Below are 13,294 nucleotides of genomic sequence, written 5' to 3' on the forward strand. Positions count from 1 at the left end.
CAGCAGTGCAAAGCCATAGCCACTGAGCCACTACATCATAAAGGAGAAAAAAATATAAGGGTGAAATGGTTTTGGCCAACAGGTAACAAAGTATAAATCCCGAAGTTTCTACGGAGTGTTGCATGAAACTGTACTTAACAATGACAGCAAATACACTTGAACTTCGTCATAATGAAACAGGATATAATGAAGCAAATCAAATTCCCCTTGAAACCTTTATACAGTCAAATCTCGTTACTATGAACCCCAAATTAATGAATTTCTCAAATTTAAGAATATTTTAAAAATCCCCGCCAGATTGCATAGATTTTCAATGTAAAAGTATTTCGGAACTACGAATTTCAATGCAGTGCATATTTAAGAATAACGCACATAGTTTATTTTCCCCTTTACAACCGAGAAGCATCAGTATTACCAATTCGGCTAAAAGTAACAGCACTACAGCTCTTCCGTGAAACAGAAAAAGCAAGTGCAGTAGCTATCATCATCAGCATGTCGAGTGCCAACCGCTTCCCCACAAACTTCACCAAGAACTTCACAACAAAGGTTTGACAATGTTCGCGCGAGATCCAATGATGAATGCAGCTAGCGACAGCGCCAAGGAGAAGCGAAAGCAGTTTTTGCTGCAGGACAAATTGGACGTATTGCAGGAAATCGATGCAGGGAAAAAGCAAATCGACTTGTGCAGACAGCATGGCATTGCCCCATCGACCGTCACGACAATTTTGAAAGACCAAGACAAGATTGTCAAGCTTCCCCAAGAATCACAACTCGCTCCTACGACGAAATGGCTGCAACTGGGAAACTTTCAAAATGTGGACCAAGCTGTTGTCACGTGGTTCAAAGATGCCAGACTGCAAAATGCTCCCGTGTTTGGCCCAATGCTCCAAGAAAAAGCCCCCGACTTTGCCAATGCACTTGAAATAACTGGGTTCGACACCAGTGCGGGTTGGCTTTTTCGTTTCCAGCAAAGGAACGGAATAACCTGGCAGGTAGTCTCGGGCGGGGAAAAGGCTGCGGACAGAGAAGGCATGGATTCCTGATGCAATGATCGTTTTCTAGAGGTGGCTGGATCGTACCCTGAAGACGATATTTTCAACGCAGATGAGACCGCATGTCTTTATCAGCTCCTGCCAGACCGGACGATGCACTTCAAAGGGCAGCAGTGCAAAGGAGGGCAGAAGTAGCATCTTTGCGTGACAGTCCTGCTCTGTACTGCAATGCAACAGGCACGAAGAAAATTAAACCGCTCGTCATCCACAAGTACGCGAAGCCTCGCTGCATGAAAAATGTCATGTCAGTACTATATGACTACCATGCCAACAAACGAGTCTGGATGACCAGAGAACTCTTTTCCGAGTCGCTCATCAAACTCGACGACCAAATGAAAAAGGATGACTGAAGAATTCGACTGGTTGTCGACAACTGCTCTGCTTATATTGTGAATGTTCGCTAGACGCACGTTCGCTTGGAGCTTATGCCGCCAAACAACATGTCCTTGCTGCAACCCCTATAGTGTGAAAGCAGAATTTTGTAAGCGCCTTGTGCAGCAGTTGATTATCAACCTCCACCTAAAGCAGCCGACTGCAATCAATATTAGTCAGGCAGCAGAAATGCTCATAGGAGCTTGGTGGAACTTGAAGGTGTCATACCATTAATAACTGCTGGCGAAAAGCAGGGCTTGTCAAAGCGCCTGTGCAGCTTGATGATGACCTGGAGGTAACTGACAACAACCCAGGAGACCTGTGGACCGAGGTTGCGGAACTGCTGCCCGCCGTCTCCTCCTCCTACAACTTAGTGGAGAGCGACAGCACAGCACTAAAGGCGGCGGGCCTGACAACCAAAGAGATTGTTAACTGCATTCGTGATGTCTCCAGTGACGATGACGACCTCAAGGAAGACGAGTGTGGGTCACCGAACACAGAAGATGAGATTGTGTCGAACATTGATGTTTAAGTGCACACGAAAAAAGCCCGCACTTTCATCGCTCGGTGCAATGACGTATCCGATGAGGTATTGCGAAACATGGAAGATGTAGACGCCTTCCTAATCAACCATGCGTTCTGCAAGCGCCCGAAGAAAATCACTGATTTCTTCAAATAAAGCAGCTTTGAAGTGAGCGAAACATTTTTATCTGAGCGTATGCTTGTCTGCACACACGTCTACTGCCTAGGTACATCATTTTCATTCCCAGGTTTGTCCACTGGCTTGTAACCGCAAGTTTTTCATTAAAATTATGTTTCAAAATAACCAACGATTTTCGGTGGTCCCACGTGATTTGTTATATCGAGATTAGACTGTAGAGATCCATGTATTTAAAACTTTGTTGTGACGAAGTGAATTTGGCCTGTCAATGGATATAACGAAAGGTACTAGTTTGGGCTAGTGGGTAACAATTCATGATAAATGTTATTTGTGCACCATGTCAGGATTGGGGGCTCAATCCCATCGCTCGTGATCCTTTGTCAAGATTGGAGTCCGGCATGAATTCGGAGGTAGCTGGCCCATGCTGTCGTCCAACTTACCCACGCTGAGGATGTTGACGAAGGGAAGAACTGCTTCTCATCGAGAACGAGGAATATGGGTTTATTTACAGTATTTAAATCAGTCTAACATGACTGCTTGAGAAACAGAGTGTCAGTCCAACATGACTGCATGAGAGAAGTGTGTCCAGCATTCGCACCACAGCAGTTTTTAAACACTCAGTCCTCCCGCGATACAAGGTGACGCGAACGTTCGTTTACTCATTGTCAACTTGCCGCCGCCCGGCAGGACAGTTTACGCCCACATAGGCACACACATTCCGATGTCCGGCGCCAACTCAGAGGGGCGCCGTTCCACAGAACAGTTTACGCACACATAGGCATACACATTCCGATGTCCGGCGCCGACGTCAGAGGGGCGCCGTTCCGAGAAGCTCGGAGCCATGGTGGGTAGCTCGTTGTCCTGCGTCCCGGAAGGCGCGTGGGAAGCAACAAAAAACGGCTTTCCCGCGGCAGCTCGTTCACGCGTAGCAGATCAGGTCTGCGCTGGGGAGCTCGGGCACAATAGTTCGCCAGCCGATCTCGTTCCGTCACAATGGCGATGGGGCTGGAGGAAGGCGGCGCTTTATCCAGAAAGCCCTTCAGAAAGCCCGCTTCATCGAACGCATCCTAGCTGGAGCGACGGAGAGTGGGAGATGTGTGTCTTGTTCCCCGGTCGTAACTGGGTGGCAATCTTGCATTGCAGCTCGCCATTCTTAACAGCTCCTCCACGGCCCGAAAAATCTGGACTGTCTAGCGCTGACAACCGCTAGGCAGGAAGAGAACGGCCGGTGGTCAGGGGGGGATTGATGTCTTGGCTCACAGCGACCACTTGTGTATTGATGTCCCCGCCCCAAAACATCCAACAAGGACAGGCAACTGCAAAATGAACCCCACAACACGGCTCTGCGCCGAGATGACGTGCATTGGCTCTCACCTTAGACCCGCTAGGCTTCAAAAAAAAAAAAAAAAACAACATAAGTGCAGAAACAAAAAAAAATGCTGCATTTCGCTATGCCAATTTCTGAAGCAAATTCCTGCTGACAAATTCAGCAATCATGGAGGGAATCCTGCTAAATGAGAGGGGATCTTCTTCGCTTAATATAATTAACACTAGTAACCCTAAAATTTAGGCGGGACCCTCAAATGCAGAATTCAAATTAGCCTGCTCAAACCATCCGCATCGCTATGCAACTTTCCCTTCTTATATCTAACGGAGAAGTTGTACTCTTGGAGAGTGAGGCTCCATCGGAGCAAGCGACCATTTTTGTGTGACATTTGATTGAGCCACGTCAGAGGACAGTGGTCGGTCTCGAAGATGAACTTCGCTCCGTACAAGTAACACGACAACTTCTGGGCGGCCCAAACTAAACAAGCACATTCCTTCTCTGAAGCGCTGTAGGCTTCCTCTCTTACATTTAGTTTACGGCTGGCATAGAGGATAGGATGCTCCTCGTTATCGTCGCCGACCTGACTAGGTACCACGCCCATACCTCTGTCGCTTGCGTCGCATTGAACTATGAATTCCTTTGTGTAGTCTGGCACGCGAAGCACAGGGCGAGAAACCAATAGCGTTTACAAACTTTGGACAGCGTTCTTTTTGTCCTTATCCCAGTGTACGTTACTCGGTGCTCCCTTTCGGAGGGCGTCTGTTAATGGACTTGCCAATTGTGAGTAATTCGGAATGTACCGTTGATAGTACCCCACAAGTCCCAAAAATGAACGAAGGTCCGTTTTCGTGCGCGGCTGAGAAAATTCTCCAATCGTAGCTATTTTCAGCTCAGCCGGTTGTCTCATGCCCTCGCCGACAACATGGCCCAGATAAGTAACCTGTGAACAACCAAACCTACACTTTTCCGCTTTCATCGTTAGGCCGGCTTCCTTCAACCGTTAGAACACCTGTTTGAGGTGCGATACGTGTTGTTCCCAGCTGTCTGAAAAAATGGCCACATCATCAAGATAAGGCAAGGCGAACTTTTGCAAGTCTTTTAGGACAATATCCATTAATTTAGAGAAGCTAAACGGCGCGTTCTTCAGCCCGAAGCTGAGTGCGAGAGGGCGAAAAGTGCCTACAGGTGAGATGAATGCGGCATAGCGGACTTTCTGAAAAGGGAACTTGCCAGTACCCCCGCACGAGATCTATAGTTGAAATGTATTTAGCAGCGCTAACTCTTTCAATTCGTTCCTCAATGTTGGGTATCGGGTACAGCTGATCCCTAGTGATGGCATTTAACTTCCTGTAGTCAACACACGGTCGAGGGTCCTTGTTAGCGGTTTCTATGAGTATTAGCGGTGACGTGTAGTCACTCTCAGCAGGCTCAATAACTCCCAACTCTAGTATGCGCTGTATCGCTGCCTCCATGATCTCTCTCTGTTTTGGAGACACCCTGTAAGGCTTTGATCTTACTGGTTCGGTTGATGTCAGCTCAATTTCATGCGTTATCAGTTCGGTTCTACCCGGCTGATCGCTGAATCTGTCGAGATATTCCCCTAACACCTCTTTTAGCTCATCTAGCTGCTCGGGTCTTAGAGCGTGCGAGCTTACCGAGTGTTCTACTACTTCTTCTAGGCCGATTTCAGAGTTGGAGGTCGCCCTATACTCCTTAAACTTGGTACTAGTGCCATCCGGCTCTTTGATGGTATAGTTAATGACTCCGCTCCGCTCTACATACGGCTTCATCAAATTACAGTGATATATCCTCACTTCCTTCCTGCGACTGGGCATTCTCAAAGCATGGTTAGTATCTGAAAGTTTGTGCAACACTTTAACGGGCCCGTCCCAGTGAACTTCAAGTTTGTTCTTTCTTGAAGGTTTGAGGATCATTACCTGGACTCCGGCGTAAAACGTTTGAAGCCTCGCATTCTCGTCGTAATAGAATTTGGCATTCTTTTGAGCTATTCCCATGTTCTTTCCGACTAGTTCTTGGGTTGCGCTTAGCTGTTCCAGTAAATTTAGCACGTATTCAACCACTGTTGGACTCTCCCTCTTTCCTCCCACATCTCTCCTAACATTCTCAGTGGAGAACGGAGTGTCCCCCCATACACTAGTTCTGCTGGTGAGAACCCTGTCGCTTCATGTGGAACCGTTCGCAAAGCAAACAAAGTTGCCGGCAGACAGTTCTCCCAGTCCTCCTTATGCTCGTAACAGAGCGCTTGCAAAACTCGCTTAAGCACCGAATGCCACCTCTCTACACTGTTTGACTGAGGGTGATAGACAGAACTGTGTATTAACTTTACCCTGCATTTTTGCAAGAATGTGGAAGTCAGTGCACTCGTGAATACTGACCCTTGATCTGCTTGAATTTTGGCTGGAAACCCAACTCGTGCAAACACTGTCAAAAGCGCGTCCACTACTTCGGTGGAGCAGAGCTCTTTCAAAGGGATTGCTTCTGGAAACTTGGCAGCCGGACACAGCATGGTAAACAAGTACCTGTAGCCCGATTTTGTTTTTGGAAGAGGCCCTACCGTGTCTATTACAAGTCGTCTGAAAGGCTCTGTTATTAAGGGCACTACCTTCAGTGGAGCTTTCCATGTCTCTCCTGGTTTACCAGAACGCTGGCAGGCGTCGCATGATCTTACAAAGTTTTCTATGTCTTTGAAACAGCCAGGCCAGTAGTATTCCATAAGCAATCTTTCCTTTGATTTGTTTATGCCTAGGTGCCCGGACCACCCATTTCCATGACAGAGATTCAAAAGGTCCTCCCTGTACTTAGTAGGTACGACTAACTGATCTAAAATCCTACCCTTTCGATCTCTGTAGTTCCGGTACAGCAATCTTCCTCTCTCATGTATCGTGACGTTGCACCTAGCAATGCCTTTTTTAGCTGTGTCATGTAATTTAGCTAAGCTCTCATCATTCTTTTGCTCGGCTGCCAGTGACTCTCTATCCACACGTAAGAGCTGATCAAAGTTCTTTGAGGCCGGTGATAATAATGACCCTGTCTCGCTTGTGAGTGCGTCAGCTTGCTCTTCCTGCATGCTAGAACTTTGACACTCTAGTGCTACGCTCTCATTGAGCTGGTCATCTGGCAGGCTCTCCTCAACTGTTCTTTTGTCCCTCGGGCCTAGCTCGGATTCGGGTATTGAAGTTATCCCCTTTTCTGCTTCCACTAGAGGAGCTTGTGTATATTCAGTCGAAAGCGCCGTGATCTTACGAGCTTGGCCTCGGGTCAATGCCTGTACTATGCCGTCTCCCAGTTTGAGCCCTTTGTCACGCAGTAACTGATTCGAATGATTCGAAAAGATGTAAGGATACTGCAGTGACAAAAATTTGGAAACTGCAGCCTCAGTCTCTAGCTCCCCGAATGGTCCATTGATTTTGACTTTGGCCATGGGCAGACACACGGTGTGTTCTTCTACAACCTGTTTTATCCATGCTACTTCTCCGGTGAAGTCATCTACCGTCAAGTAAGACGGATGGACAATGTCCATCGTGGCGGCACTGTCTCTTAACACTCGGCATGGTTTTCCATTAACTTGCAGGTCGTGAAGATATGGACTTAAAAGTTCCATATTCTCATCTTTTTCCTCCACTTAGGAGAAAACTACGCTAGGCTTCCCGCAGTTTACAGCTATATGTCCCAGTTTGTGGCATTTGTAACAGCGAATTGGTCTAAAAGATTCGAATTTTCTTTTCTGTTCTTTTTGTGCGGTTTCTCCGTTAAATTTCTCCTCGCTCTTTTCTGCGGGCTTTTCCGCCATGTCTACAGGCTCCAATCGTCTAGTCTGCGCGCCCCTTTTGAACGGAAATGGTTTCCGCGGTCCATTTCGACCGTCCCAGTTTCCTTCCTCGGCGTTCAACTTTCTACGGATTGCGTACTCTTCGGCTAATTCAGCCGCCCTTTCCACAGTGTTTACATTACCTCTGTCTTGCACCCACAGTTTCACAGCTTGGGGGATGGTTTTGTAAAACTGCTCTAGACACACGCATTCAATGATCATGTCTCTGCTGTCGTACGCTTCCGCGCTTTTAAGCCACTCGACTAGGTTGGCCTTTAAGCTATATGCAAACTCCGGATAGCCCTCGTTATCTTTCTTGCCTGTACTCCTAAACCTTTGCCGAAAAGCTTCGGCTGAAAGGCGGTATCTCTTCAGGAGACTAGCCTTAACTTTTGCATAATCATATGCATCCTGTGCACTCAGTCTGGCGATTACCTCCACCGCCTCACACGGCAACATAGACAGCAACCGCTGTGGCCATGTACTCGGGCCGAAGTTCATCTTTTCGCAAGTCCTTTCAAAATTGCTTAGGAACAAGCCTATGTCGGTCCTGACCTCAAATGGCTTTAATAGCCTGTCCATGCGGTACGATTCTGCCTCACTTGATCGTCCCAGAGCGCCTTCACTTCCTTGAGACAACTCCAAACGTTTGCTTTCAAGTTCAAGTTGCATTTTTCTTAACTCGCTATCTTTATCGCGTTCCTCCCTTTCTTTTCTCTCTCGTTCTTCTCTCTTTTTCAGAAGTTCAAACCCCAGTTCAATTTCTTCCTCACTGGCCTGTTCGGAAATGATATGCAATAATTCCGATTTTAGCATTTCCTTGCGTACATCTAGGCCCAGTTCCTCACCAACAATCAACAACTTGTCTCTCAGCAGTGTCCTTAACTCCATGATTACTGCTTTACTGCCTTGATTATGCTCTCTAAATCTAGCTAGGAAAACACAACCTAGCTAACACTCAACAATCTAGCTTCCCTACAGTTCTAAACAGAACAACCACAAAATGAAGCCTAGAGAGCCAAAGCAAGAACCAAGCACTCACCGCAGATACAGCACCATGTCGCGAAGTCCATCCCACCGCTGCCACCAGTTGTCAGTATTGGGGGCTCAATCCCATCGCTCGTGATCCTTTGTCAAGATTGGAGTCTGGCATGAATTCGAAGGTAGCTGGCCCATGCTGTCGTCCAACTTACCCACGCTGAGGACGTTGACGAAGGGAAGAACTGCTTCTCATCGAGAACGAGAAATATGGGTTTATTTACAGTATTTAAATCAGTCTAACATGACTGCTTGAGAAACAGAGTGTCAGTCCAACATGACTGCACGAGAGAAGTGTGTCCAGCATTCGCACCACAGCAGTTTTTAAACACTCAGTCCTCCCGCGATACAAGGTGACGTGAACGTTCGTTTACTCATTGTCAACTTGCCGCCGCCCCGCAGAACAGTTTACGCCCACATAGGCACACACATTCCGATGTCCGGCGCCGACGTCAGAGGGGCGCCGTTCCGCAGAACAGTTTACGCACAAATAGGCACACACATTCCGATGTCTGGCGCCGACGTCAGAGGGGCGCCGTTCCGAGAAGCTCGGAGCCATGGTGGGTAGCTCGTTGTCCTGTGTCCTGGAAGGCGCGTGGGAAGCAACAAAAAACGGCTTTCCCGCGGCAGCTCGTTCACACGTAGCAGATCAGGTCCGCGCTGGGGAGCTCGGGCACAATAGTTTGCCCGCCAAACTCATTCCGTCACAACGGCGATGGGGCTGGAGGAAGGCGGCGGTGTCAGCACAAAGCCCGCTTCATCGAACGCATCCTAGCTGAAGCGACGGTGAGTGGGGCATGTGTGTCTTGTTCCCCGGTCGTAACTGGGTGGCAATCTTGCATTGCAGCTCGCCATTCTTAACAACCACTTGAAGTGAGGACTGGGAAACGACAGACACAAGGTGCAAACTTTAAACTGGTTTCAAAACTTAAGATGTAGCTGAGGTACTGGAGACCTTTGCCATATATTACCGCGCTATCTGTATGTTTTAAAAGTGCGCCAATTTCCTAACTTTTTCTTTTCAGTCATGTGCTGCCATTATGTGGGAATACAGGGATTTCTTTTCCCGCTCCTCCCTCTCTTGGTTATCGTTGCATGGTTTGTTTTAAGCACTAGTTCGCGCACTGGCGCACGCGCGGGCGGGTGGCGGTTTGGGATTTGTTCCACAGGCAGTTTCAGCTTCTTGTGCTTGCAAAACTGATGGCTATCTCGTTACTAATTGCTCAAAGGGCGATTGCTTGTTTCTCGCTCGTTTAGTGCTCACGGGGGTGCGCATAGGAAGGATGCCGCCGTGCATGCGTGTACGTTGCTTTTTAAAAGTGTTTTCGGAGACTCGCAAAAACTAAATGCCTCTGGTTGGCGATAAGATGAACATTACCGGAAGTTTGTCACATGTCTTGCTTTTTTGACGGGCACACAACCACACAGTTTTCTTGAGTGCGCTCTCCTACACATTTCTATTACGCTTACGCTATGGATGTACATATTAGTGTAAGAGCAGGAACACTTGAGTCTTTCAAAATATTCTCGTGTGCACATGTTCAAAGCCTTGAACTATAACAAAGCATCAAATTTTCAATTCTTATAATTTCCTTTTTTCTTGTTGTTATTCATGATGAAGAGTACATATATACCAATGCAAAAGATTTTTTTCTCACTTTACGGTCACCCTAGAAAAATTATGGCAAATTTTTTTCGAAATAACTCTTCAAGAAGAATTGGAATCTGCAATAAAAAAAAAATCGACCCTGGGCGGTCACATATGGCAAAAAAAATCGATCCTCAAAGGGTTAAGTTTGCTAAAGCGTCTATAATACACAGAATTTTCACCCTCTAAATATAACACCCCTGCATGCCCGCACTGACAAATTCAAATATAGTTTTTGTTTTCCCAATCCACTGAATTGTGGAACCAGCTTCCCCCTAACATACGAAAATTGACAATTTATAATTTTGTTAAAGCAATCACTGGTTGATGCCCGTGATTTCTAAAACCATGTATTATTGACTGTTTATATGCATATATGTATGTACTGAGACCATTTTTTTTTTCCTTAACATATTCCTTATGCTTGTGCTTTGCTCTGTACCTTTGATTTGACTACCCCCTTTTGCTGTGTGTGTGGCACCCTTAATTTTGTACCTCATTCCTGCGATAACCCTCTTAGGGTTGCAGTATAAATAAATAAATAAATAAATAAAATATAGGCCAAACTGGTCGCTGCCTTAATGAAAGGCTAAAAGAACATGATCTAGAACATGAACATGAGGTTAGCTCAGGAAGGCCTCTGGGAACATATGTCCCTAGGTGAGAGAATGCGATTTCTGTGCAACAGTTTTGACTCTATCAAGGTGAAACAGGATAAATTGACACTAACTAACAATGAACTGGTTGCACAAAATGAGGCGCTAACCACAAGAGTTGCAGAACTTGAGCAGTATTCGCGGCTAAATAATGTTGAAATTAAGGGTGCACCAGTCGCTCAGGGAGAGGACTGTGCGGCCATTGTGAAGCGGGTGGGTCAAGCTATTCAATGTCTTGTCACGCCCAGCGACTTTGATACAATCCATCGCATGTCAACTAAATCAGAGGAAAAAAACATTGTTGCGAGGTATTGTTGCCAGGACCAAAAAAACGACTTTGTCCGTAAAGCGCGTAAGGCCCGTCCGAGCACTTCTGATGTTGGCTTCTCCGGTAGCTGTGATAGGGCAATTTATGTGAATGATCACCTGTCTACTGAGAACAAAAGGTTGTTTGCCAAGGCACTTACACTGAAAAAAGCGCACAAATAGCAATTTCTGTGGACAGGCAATTGCAATATCAAGGCCCACAAATCCAGTGATAGCAGGGTATATCGTATTGCGAAAGAAAGTGACCTAAGCATCTTTACTTAGCCACTGGGCTCTTTGTTCAAACACTTTCTTCGCTTCCATCCTTTTATTATGTCTCTGCTATCTCCTGAAGAGGCAAAGTACATGTTAGCTGAAAGTAATGGTTCCCTAGCCCATTTTAGTGCACGAAGCCTACGCAAGAATTTTATAAGGTCACTTGCTCATTCCTTTTCAATCTTTTGCGTCTCTGAAACTTGGCTTTGCATGTACAACGGGAACTTTTTTGGCCTGCCATCATACGAAGCTGAGTACTGCCACCATTCGTCAAATAGTTATGGTGGCTCAGCAATCTTTATCGCCTCAGATCTACCCTACACCCACCGACAAGATCTTTCCTTTAGACATCATACATTGTGAATGTGTATGGATTAAATTAGATAATTTTATTTAATGATAATAACAATGTTATTCTGGGGTGAATTTACTGCTCTCCCTCCTCAAACGTGAGGGATTTCATTTCAGGCCTGGACACCATTTTGCAGAAGTTATCATCTGAAAGCAAACGTGTTCTCTTAGTTGGAGACATCAACATTAACTTACTGAATATTGAAAACACCCTGTACACAGAATATTCTGGTTGTTTCAGTGGCTATGGCTTTGAGCCTCTCACCTCATCTCCCACTAGATGTCCTCTTTCTGGTAGTGCTTCATTGCTGGACCATGCGCTTTGTAATTTCTCACCTCCTCCCTATGCTGGAGTAACTGACGTGAACATTACTGATCATTATCCCATACTTCTTGCATTCAAGTGGTGAAGCCCTTTAGAACACTTGCTCATGTTACTTCTATATTTGACCAGGAATCATTCTTTAATTCCATAACTACAACTGATTGGTCTAGCATTACATCATTACGTGATGAGCAAAACGTGAACAAGGTGAATGCAGGAGCCAACGCTTCGACAAGTGGACTTGTCTTCTTCAAGGCGCCTTGAAGAAGACAAGTCCACTTGTCGAAACGTTGGCTCCTGCATTCACCTTGTTCACGTTTTGCTCATCGACTTGAATTTCCATCTCGCGAATTCCCCGTCTTTTCTCTGGATCGTTACGTGAAAGGCATTTAACAAGTTTTCTTTACTTTTTCTCAAAGCCGTAACCAGTGCACAATAATAAAATGTAAAAAGGAATATAAATATCCCCAGAATCTGTGGTTGTTGCAGGGATTGCTAAAAAGTATGAGGAAGAAAGATAACCTCTACAGAAAATTTAAAAGATAACCATTTAACGCTGCTTTAGCTTCGCACTATAAGAAATATTCCAACACTCTTTCATGTTTGCTAAGAAATGCTAAGAAAAAAATATGAAAATCAATTATCTAATATCTCAAACAGTTCTAAGAGACAATGGCAACTCTTGAACAATTTCTTAAACCGATCACCACGGGGTTCATCTTTGCAGAAAGTAATATATAATGGCATTACACTTGACAGCCCTGCCAGTGTTGCTGACGCTTTTAGTGGCGACATTTTCGAAATATTCAGACAAAGACACAGCACTTCACATTGTAACGTAAATCGTTCTAACCATTCTTTTTTTTCTTTTTCCCATGACCCCGGTTGATGTGTTGACAGCAATAAAAAATCTTAGAAACCAGCCCCAGTATAGATAAAATTTTATCACGGCACTTAAAACTTGTAGTCGATATCATTTGTGAACCACCTTCTGCAATTTTAAATCTTTCGTTCAAGGAGGGCATTTTCCCTCATTCTCTAAAAGTAGCTAAAGTTCTTCCGATACATAAAAAGGGCACTAGACCATCGGTTTTCAGCTACTATCCCATCTGTATTCTCTCTTCCTTTAGTAAAGTTATCAAAAAAATTACTTTATAATTCACCTTAACAAATACCTGCAAAAATTTAATTTACTGAAGCTATGCCAATTTGGCTTTCGAGCTGGAAGTTCCACTAACCTTGCCCTGCTTTCCCTGACTATATCAAATGCTCTATTGATTCAGGATGCATGGTTGGCTTGGTTTCTTGGACTTCACAAAAGCATTTTACACCCTTAATCATCTTGTCTTGTCCAACAAACTCTAAGCATACGGTATTTCAGGTCCAGCTCTCAAGTTCTCAAAAAGTTACCCGCTGAACAGAAAGCACACAGTATACATTTCACGCTCTTTCT

General features: G+C 45.4%; 1 protein-coding gene across 4 annotated transcripts in view; it reads right to left on the reverse strand.

The window, feature by feature from the left end:
• Gapvd1 (GTPase activating protein and VPS9 domains 1) overlaps window positions 1–13,294 on the reverse strand; it is a 177,021-nt gene that overhangs the window by 42,553 nt on the left and 121,174 nt on the right. The gene's annotated exons all lie outside the window — the stretch shown is intronic.

The sequence above is a fragment of the Dermacentor albipictus genome, chromosome 1 (genome assembly GCF_038994185.2).
Source record: "Dermacentor albipictus isolate Rhodes 1998 colony chromosome 1, USDA_Dalb.pri_finalv2, whole genome shotgun sequence".
Taxonomy (NCBI): Eukaryota; Metazoa; Arthropoda; class Arachnida; order Ixodida; family Ixodidae; genus Dermacentor; species Dermacentor albipictus.